The following is a 10,384-nucleotide window of genomic DNA, read 5'->3' as shown; positions in this document are numbered from 1 at the left end:
AAGGAATAAATAATGCTAGAATTTTCATTTTTGGATGAACTATCCCTTTAAACTGTTCACATTATCACTGATATAACCCGCCAGAGCCCAGGGTCACGCTGGAGGACATCAAACTGGGATTCTACCTTCTCAGTGAATTCCCATTATGTGGTTTGATAACGGCGAGTTTAAATTTAATGTTGTTAAATGGAGCAAGATTCTTCTTCTAAAAGATAAAAATGGATGACAAAAGGCTTTTTATGACATTCAAGGAAATTGAAAAAGGCAGTCTTTGCTTTTTTACTTCTGCTACATTTGGTCTAAATGAAAGCCATATGCGCGGCACTCTCAAACAATATTCTCTCATAACACAACTGAAAACACCTTGTAAAAACAACGTCCCCAGTCCAAAACAGGATATTAGCTACATTTAGCTCCGCTGCCAAAGCATACTGTTACTGTACACCACTGGGTTTATATCTGCAAACTGGGCTGTCTTTGTCCAGATTGTAGTACGAGATCTTGTGTGATTTGTGTTGCTCGCTACAAGGACCCTAAACCCCAAAAGCAACAAAGAAACCAGGTTGAACTGGAAAGGTCACATGCATTTAGGTGACGCATCACTCAACCCCTCCACCTGCCTCCCTCAACAAATGGCCTCCAATCCAGCTCCTCTATGCAAATGACTCCCAGCTTGAATTATTCAAAAATGAACATTTACATAATGTTAAGTCGTAAACTAGAGAAGAACATCAATGAATTTACTGCATGGTTGGGTACTGCTCATGCTTACAAATACCCAGGCAGGAAATAAAGCACAGATTAATTGAATTGAAGGAAGATTGGAGGATATTTTTCATTTGTCACGATGATAGAATAATTACTAGTCTAATCTTCAAAGGAAGCAAATGTTATGGGAAGGGGAAAAAACAAATGATGCATTCATTATCAGTGAATGATAATATTGTGTGTAATTCTTCTGCTGTGAATACGTCAATATCAAACCCATATGATTATTACTTTGCTGATGCGAGTTGGATCAATGCAATATTGATTATCAGCAGCATAAACATTAAACTAATTAGATATGGTTCAGCAGAAAATTTGCCCCTACACAGTAAAACAAAATATTGTTGGTTTTAACTTAAAGTAACCTGATAGCCTTAAAATTTTAAGTTCATTGAAAAAAATTAAAAAAATAAATAAAAATTATAATAATATTATAAAAGGCAAAAAAAAAACATCAGTTGAGTATTACTGTTATAAATAAATTATTAAAAAGTTATACAAAAGCGTATTTTCTCGGCAGCTGTATAGCAATATATCATTATTAATATTCTGCTTTTGGTACACTAAATGACATCAGTGCTTTACCCCCTGAGTATTCACAATGTGTCTGCCTTAACCTAACATCACCAGATTCAACAAAGGTTGCTATGATGGAAAAAATAGATTGCTTATTGAAATTTTTCGAGTGGAAAATTCAACAGCCGGCTCTAAATTTGCTTCTTTCATTCCCAATGGCTCATTCTCTCCCTGTCCAAAAAAAAATTGTGCATGCAGCAGTTTTTCTTCAAGTATAGGCTGAGGACATCAGTTCTACCAGCAGCCAGTTTCAGCACACATTGATTTAATCTCAGTGTTTCGGAGGAACTCTGGAGGTCAAATGCAAGTCGTTTAAAAACTCGCCTACGTAACGTGATGTAATATTTGGTTAACGGAGGAACACTCCACAGCCCATATAGTGCATTAATGTGATTTCTGCACATTAGTGCTTTCCAGATCTATTCATACACAGTTGTTTTCCTTCAGGCTTCGCTGTTATGTATTTCACACACTCAAATGGCTCTTCTCTATTCACTATGGATGGTAAACCAGTAGGTTACAATATTCATTAGCCCATTCAGTCTCTAAAACCCATAAATGGTTTGGCTTGTAGTTTCAAGAGACTCTTTAAAAGCTCTTATTTGACTTGCATAGCCATTTAGCGGTAAATATACAACGACTCTAATCTCCACCAAAGCACACCAGAACCTTCTTGTTCAAACCATCTCGTATGAACAAACCTGGCTCATAAAAACTGCTTCATTCCGCTCTAATTTTTGTGTGGAAGTGTCACACATTTAGGCAGAATCATTGAAGGCTGCATTCCAACACAGAACTTCGAACTGTTTCATGCTGTATCCTTAAGCGAATTTACTTCATTAATCATGCCAGTATGATCTCATTTCTTCTGCTGCCCTGGCTGTAAAACATATTGTTAATCTGGAAGGCACCCAATGTTGCAATCAATACATCAGCCTAGATTTATTAATGATAAATCAATACTTGTAATATTTTCTTATTCTAATTTATTCGGTTGGCTACGATCCAAAGCAGGGGTGATGGAAATATGCAGATGAAGCAATGCCGGAAGAAATACTTTGTGGACCCATAATACGGTGCAATACGAGTCTAAATACGCGGTTAGAAAGCTTATTCACCCCAAAAACTGGATATTAAGCAGAGAGACTCTCTGGATGAATGCCTTTCCCCTTTTAAAATGAAAAAGTTAAAAGATGCTAGCACTCTTGAAATGCTGGCCTTATTCAATAATGTATCCTTTAATAATCTGCTGTCTTACCACAGCAACTAGAGCATCTATAACAAGTTCACTTCAAGGGGAATAAGCTTCTATAAAAAATGAACGAGGAAGAATAAAAAAAATAAAAAAATAAAAAAAGTTACCCAAAAAAGATTTCACTGCTTCAGCATAATTGCTGATCTTCATGATACTGTGATGAAGAAAATGGCATTCCCAAATGACTGGTCTAAGAGCAGAAATAAGGGAGAAAAAACTAATTAACTGCATCTGCTGAGGAGTTCGTCAGCACAGCTACCTGCTGCCCCCTCATGGATGAAAATACATCCACGCTTCAAGTGAAATGGGTCGCATATATATATATATATATATATATATATATATATATATAAATATATATATATATATATATATATGTACATGCATGCACACATTTGTAATCCCTTTTACTGCCATTTCCTCTCATTCAGCACATCTTGCAGTTTTGATGCCTCTCCTCCAAACTCTACGTTGTCAGGACTGCATCCAGAGGTAGAGAGCTGCTTTTCTGTTAAAAATATTTTGTTTATTTCTCATATGTGCACTAAATACTGAATTTTAAAATGTAATTTTAATAATAAGTAATGTGATGAAGGGACCATTTGAAAGTTTGGGGTTGGAGATTTTTTTAAAACAATGTTTTGGATCAAAAACAGTAAAAACAGTAATATTGTGAAATATTATTTTAATGTATTTTAAAATGCAATTTATACATGCATTATTAGTTTCCGCATCATTACTCCTGTCTTGAGTGTCACATGATCCTTTAGAAATCATTCTAATATGCTGATTTGCTGCTCAAGAAACATTTCTTATTATTATCAATGTTGAAAACAGTTGTGCTGCCTAATATTTTTGTGGAAACCGTTATACATTCTCCTTCATCTTCTCATTCTCCTATACATGAATAGAAAGATCAGCATTTATTATTATATTTATTTCTTTCTTTTTTTTTTTTTTTTTGGTCTTTTGGACAATTTAATGGTCTTTACTGAGACTTTTGATCAATGTGACACACCCTTGTTAAATTAAAAATAAAATTATTAATAAAAATGATTTACCCCAAACTTTTAAACGGTAGTGTATTTTCGAAAGAAACCAGAATTGAGCCAGACTGATTGTGAGTTCACTAAAACAATGGAAAAATCCTGTATATATTTGGCAACAGAGTAACATTTGCCAGAAGCCAACACAGCCTTAGCAATGTCAGCGGAAAAGGAAAGTAATTTTAGAAGTAAAAGTTATATGATATGTGACCTTGGAACACAAAACCAGTCACATGGAGCAATTTTATGAAATTGAGATGTATACATCACATGAAAGCTGAATAAATAAGCATGTAATTGATGTATGGTTTTGTTAGGATAGGAACATATTTGGCCAAGATACAACAATTTGAAAATCTGGAATCTGAGGGTCCAAGAAAATCAAAACATTGAGAAAATCGCCTTTAAAGTTGTCCATTTATGTTCGCAATTATGCTGCATTCAATCACAAAAATATGTATATAAAAAATATATAAAAAAATGTTTTATATATTTACGGTAGGAAATTTACTAAATATCTTCATGGAACATGATCTTTACTTAAAATCCTAATGATTTTTGGCATAAAAGAAAAATCGATCATTTTGACCCATACAATTGCCACAAATATACCCGTGCGACATGTGACTGGTTTTAAGATCCAGGGTCACATATTATATTATATTATATTATATTATATTATAATTATATTATATTATATTATACTGCATTACATTTCAATTTAAAATTACCAAGACAAACCATTTTTTATTTGGAATAAAATGCACAGATGAATCATTAATTCATAATATAAACAGGAGGCTGCATGGTAAATATGGAGATGATGTTACTTTTAAGTCAAGTCGTCTTTATTTATATAGTACTTTATATAATATAGATTGTTTCAAAGCAGCTTTACAGCAATAAACAACTTTAAATAAGGAGGACACTTGACTGAAGACACATTAATTGATCACACTGCACAGAGGACAGTTTTTGACTGACTGTTGATTAACAACCAACCCCACATAAATCATGTATTGTGGAGTTGTGTAATTTCAAGTTTCTGAAACTTCAGACACAAACACACGCCCCCTCACCGTCCAGAGCAATACTGATGGACCTGTCACGCTACACAGCAGCGGATGAAAGAGGATATTCGGTCATTCAATGCAGCATCATGCATGGAAGGAGATAAATTAAACTTGGAACACAACATGTTGCCTACTATTCACAAAAACAGCCTGTGACCTGCCTGCATATCTTTTTAAAAGCACATTCAGTGTTGTGCAAACAAATTACAGACCAATTAATTGTTCAATATTTGGTCAATTTACGATTATCAGCACTGGCTGCTTTTGTGAATAGTAGGCAACATGTGTTCCTGGAGTTGAATTTGGCATAAGAACAGAAGTGTTAGTGTCTGTTCCAAAATCTGCCGACAGCCTTGTCAATAAATAATAAGAGTTATTTGTTCTTTTTAACTGTAACTTTGCATACATATTGCATAGTTAAATGTTTTTTTTTTTTTTTTTTTGTATTATCAGTTAAGAATATCACCACTATATCAGCCACCAACATCCAGCTCTATAGACAATAGTAAATTAACATCAGTTTAGTTCATTAGTTCTGCATTTTGTTCATTTAAAAATGATTAATAATAATAATTTAAAATCAATTAATTTCACATAAATAAATATTGTCATTTTATGACAGAACAGAACAGAATAGAACTTGTTACATGTATGACATATATACATACATAAATGATCAAATCAACCAGCAGCATATTAATCTAGCGTTAACCGTTTGCTTTACACAGTAAAATGACCTAATTTCTTTGTTTTAGCACCAGCTAGGCTACATCTGTGTACATTCAAACACACACAGGACAGAAATGATTCATAAAAACAAATTGTTTTAAACAATGAGAGGATCTACAGTAGGAAAGAAAGAAAAATCCCTGTTTGGAACCCATTACCGACTGACTTCCCAGGAGACTGCAGGAGTGGAATGAGTTGCCACAGTCATGCTGCACTACTGCAGTGCTCTCTACAACTTTTCTCTAATAAAAGCAGAGGCGGAGAAACCCGCCGAGGGCCCCCGGCTCCGCCGCCACCGCTGGGAAACTAATGCTCCCTTCTCATCTACGCCACTGATGGAGCTCAGGTGCACGGCATCAGCCCAAACGTACACAAGCCCCATTCCTTTATATTGACAGCAATTCCACGATCGCATGATCTAAATTACTATTGTATAGACCATATATATAGTCGTCCACAAGTAGCGCCTGGAGATGGAAGGTAGGGACTAGAGGTTTCGGCGCCGTAGACTATAAATGGGGTTGAGTTGTAAGTCAACTTGTAGCCGTTCAGACGGGGCTTGTTGGTCGTTGACTGAAGCTGAATGCCAGACAAGATTGGAAAATGCTTTACTTGGCTTCGGCCACCCATTCCCGTTCCTGCTGGACTGATTGCGAAACGTGAAAAAGGCATTGTCTGAAAATGTCTTTCTGACTGCGGTGCTGGTGATTGTCGCTCGAGCCCAATTCCAGCACTGGGGGTATATTGATTTTGGCTGTATTGCCTGATGCAATGCAATACAGTTTTCAAAAGTGCGCCTCGATTCCAATTTTGGGGCTTGGACCGCTGCTTATATGGGCTATGTTTTACACTGCAGCTGGCGGGCTCGTCTCATCTCGGTAGAGACAGATGGTTCTCGCTCTTCTCTGATTGTCTGCTGTGGCCCACCATCAGTCAGGCGCTCACCCCCTCCACCCACCACCGAAAGTCCACTCTCCATCAGATGAAAGAGTTAAAGGGGAAGGAAGTGTCTGGCAAATAGAAAATCCTCCCATTTCACTGGAGGGGAGAATTCATTACCCTCCTGTCCATGCTCATTTGCAGAGGAATAAAATAATGGGTGTGGAGAAACAGGCCACAGCAGCATGGATTAAACTTTTCATCACGACGCTCCGTACCTGCAGATGCAAGAGAGTGACGTTGCATATTATTTAAAAAATGGACTTTCGCCTGACATTGCATGGAAGCACGGAAGCTGTGAGAATTTTGATTCGGCGCAGAGCGACTAGCTTGCGAGATGTAATTACGTGAAGTTCACTAACATCCCGAGGGTGGCGTTGGTAATCAGTGAGCGAAGAAAACACACAAAAAGACCTTTTCTTGAGGCTAGCGCTGCTGAAAAGTGTAAGACAATAAACGGGTTTTGTTGTTGAAGATGCATTTACTTCTGTTCACCCAACAAAACAACTTCTCGGAGTGAGGATGAACGCTCGGTTTGGCAGTCTCATCCTCAGGGATTTTTCCACCTGAAGAGAAGCTAAATGGATTGCAACATGTGCCCTTTTGAAGGGCTGCCACAAAAGGCAGCGCTCTGCATGCGAAAATGAAAACAGCGACAACATGTTACGTAAATGACCGTAATCACTAGTGCTCATAGTCATGCTTCGCATTTGCAGAGTGGCTTCAGCGGGAAAGCGAACCCTAGGGAAAGAGGAAAATCTCCACTATCGTCTCAAGCGATATTGTATCACACAAGTGTCTGGTTTTTGGCAGAGTTGTTTAACTGCAGATAGCACATAGTCTCTGTTTAGTTGACATTTAGTTGCTAGCCTAGGCTATAGACCCTGCCATTATCTGCAACACAGCTAGCTGATGGCAGAGTAATTGAAAAAGTGGTTACTTTCGAGGAGAGACGTGTGCTGGCACTTAAGCGAGAGTGCGGCTGCCGGAGCCGGAACGATTGCTGGCCGCTTGTGAACCTTGACCCTGAGCATTACGCTTGGTAACAAGCAAAGCACTAAGAAGTTTGTATGCTGCCAAGACCAGAAATGTAGACATTGTGTTGTGTTAATGAAATTGGAGGCCTGTGGTAAATCGATTAATTCCAGACCTTTAAGGGACAGTTCACCCAAAAATGAAAACACTCATCATTTACTCACCCTCAGGTCATTCCAAAACTGTAGGACTTTCTTCCTGCAGTGAAACACAAAAGAAGATGTTTTGAAAAATGCGCATCTGTGCTTTTTTTGATCATACAATCTATGTCCAATGTCATTTTGGACCACAATGACTTTCATTGTATGGGCAAAAACAGCTGAAACACTCCTTAAAATATCTTCTTTTCTGGTCCACAGAACAAAGCCGTAAAGGAATGACAAAGGAATTAAAAATTTTGGGTCAACTGTCCCTCTAATGGAATTACACGATAGGCGCCACATTTTTAGGCAGTTTAAGATGGTTATGGGACACCAGGAACGAGCGGAGCTCCATGGGGGTGGTTTCGAGGCCCAGGTTAATTGGCTCCCTGTTCTGAGTGGTCATTCCAATGATCCTGATCTCTACTGATGGTTCACACTTGGCTCAGGGGGGCCTTTTGTTCGCAACTATCTCAGCCACATAGATCCCGTACATTAATCTTTGTGTTCTTTTAGCCTCCAGACAACAATAGAGAGTAAGAAAAGTGTTGTTATGGGCGCTTCACTAGCTTTATTTTCACTCTCCTCCAGCACTGCGGTGTGTGCGTCGCGCGGTGGCCGGGCGTAATGGAATGCGTTGCATGCCTGGTGAGAAATTACTGCTCTGAGCCTGACCACACAGGCAGCTCTCTCTGCCTCACAGCGCCACTGGCCAGAGGTTTTCATTAAGCAATGCTTCAGATCTTCCATTCCTCATGATATTTCTGACATTTTACCACCATTTCTCTTCTCTTATTACCCAAAGGAAAACGGAAGAGGGAAAAAAACGAGGTAGGGGTTATTAGGTGCTCTCTTTTTCCTCTGCTTTGCACAAGTACAACCAGGACCTGTGTTTGCATAAAACCTTATCAAATACGGCTGTCTTCTGTTTGATTCCTCTATTAGCACTGGGTATGGCTCAGATCAGCCGGCGCTGGCCCACATGACCCAGTCAACATGCATGGAGAATGAGCAAATTTTTCTGACTATAGGGCTGAATGCGGGCATTTAGAGTAAATCAATACATAATTTCACAGACAGAATGCGATGAGATTAGGTTTATTATCTTTGTAATGAGTAATTTGGGGTTGAGTAAAACATTTTGGTGTGGTTCACATTGCATGCAGCAGAGCAGAGATTGAAGTACAGCTCACCATGCAATATTCATCTGAAGCATTTGTGGCAAGACGCACAAATTCACAAAAGAGGTCCTGAATTAAATATGCATGGTGAAGAGCAAAACAGCAACTAAACATCTGGGCAGTATCAGGGGTTCTAATTACGCAGGGGATCTCGCGCTACAGCGTAATGGAAATATTAGCCAACCAATTTACGTATTATGAACGGTGGCATCCAAATTCTCCATTTAATTTGTTTGGCTTTCTTCAAATAGCTGAATATAGCATGTCAAATCTTTCACAGCTTTTTATTATTATTATTAAACACATAAATCATAAACCTAATCAGCCTAGCCCAAGATTATTAATTAGGTGATGTATAATTTGCCCAACTGTAACTGTAATCAATAACCAATTTTCTTAAAAGCAGGTAAGTGGGCTCTAGTCTTATTAGTAGGGGTGTATATATTTGTTCTGACTAACTATTTGATCCAATCTAGTCCAATTCAATTATTTTGTAACGATTCATAATTCTTTCTCCCCCAAAAATGCAGAATTTGTATAAGGAGTTAATTTATATTTATTTTTTATTTATTATTTAAAAAAAGGATAATATCTTGTTGGTAAACTAACATAAACAGACGTTAAGTAGATGTTGAATATGCAAAACGGAATTGAATTTAATAAGGAAATTTACTTAAATAAACATTCTTGGTCATTTCACACAGTCAGCTACAGTTTCTTACATCACAATGCAAATCGAGTGAAATTAAACTTAAAATATGATGCTTATTGGCCAAAAAGTGGGTGGGAACAAAGTTCAATTATTATTATTTTTCTTCTAATTTCTAAAAGTGGTTATAATGGATGCTACACCTCTGATTTCAAGTAAAGCTACTAAATAGCAAAGCACTGATAGAAAATTGGTGCAGAAAATAACTGGTGTGAAAGGTATGATCATTCCAGACATTGGTATGTGATGTGAATATGTCTGTTCCTCATGTCTCACTTTCAGAGAAGAGTGAGCTGAATAGCGTGTGAGCCCGCATCTCGGGTTGGAGCCGAGGACCTGCCTCAGACGAGAGCTCCTCTCACAGGCCTCTTGCGCAGAGTTGCAGCTCCTGAATTATGTATATATGGAGTGGATTTATGGCCTAAATGTGCATTTGTGGGTGTAAAGGGAGGATAGTGCAGGCTAAAAGCAGCCAAAGAGCAGAGCACATCGAGAATTCGAACTAGGGCAAGATCACGCTGACACGGTCACAAGTAAATCATTTCTACATATCTAATTACTGAGATTATCTGTTCAAAAACTAATGGTGATGAAACCTCATAAGTATATATATATATATATATATATATACACACACACACCTCATAACCTGATTTAGAACTATTTACAGTATGTATACAGCAACTTATAAATCAACCCACAACGTGATTTCAATAGAGTTTGATGTTGGCATGTTGCTAACCTAAAAGTGCAATCATCTAAAAACAGAAATACCACACACAAATATTGTACTAAATTATTATAATCAACATTTTTTACTATAGAATAAAATGCACGTTTTTGTTGGACACATATTGTTGGAAAGGTCAGAGACTAAAGATTCCATATTTGTGACTGTTTTGTGATAGAAGTGATATTGTGACGCATCCAGAA

At 37.6% G+C, this 10,384-nt stretch overlaps 1 protein-coding gene across 7 annotated transcripts in view; it reads right to left on the bottom strand.

Annotated features, from left to right (window-relative positions):
- The window catches only part of rbfox1 (RNA binding fox-1 homolog 1), a gene marked incomplete at its 3' end in the record, with an annotated part of 266,295 nt that overhangs the window by 198,994 nt on the left and 56,917 nt on the right, over positions 1 to 10,384 (bottom strand). The window contains exon 1 of one of the 7 annotated variants that reach the window (XM_079894977.1): positions 7,586 to 7,602. The exons of the other annotated variants lie outside the window; for them this stretch is intronic. Of the gene's footprint in view, positions 1 to 7,585; positions 7,603 to 10,384 lie in introns of those variants that run through there. 7 annotated transcript variants of the gene reach the window in all.

The sequence above is a fragment of the Squalius cephalus genome (genome assembly GCF_949319135.1).
Source record: "Squalius cephalus genome assembly, chromosome: 1".
Lineage (NCBI taxonomy): Eukaryota > Metazoa > Chordata > Actinopteri > Cypriniformes > Leuciscidae > Squalius > Squalius cephalus.
The sequence above is the reverse complement of the archived record's forward strand: the minus strand, read 5'-3'. Positions and strand labels throughout refer to the sequence as shown.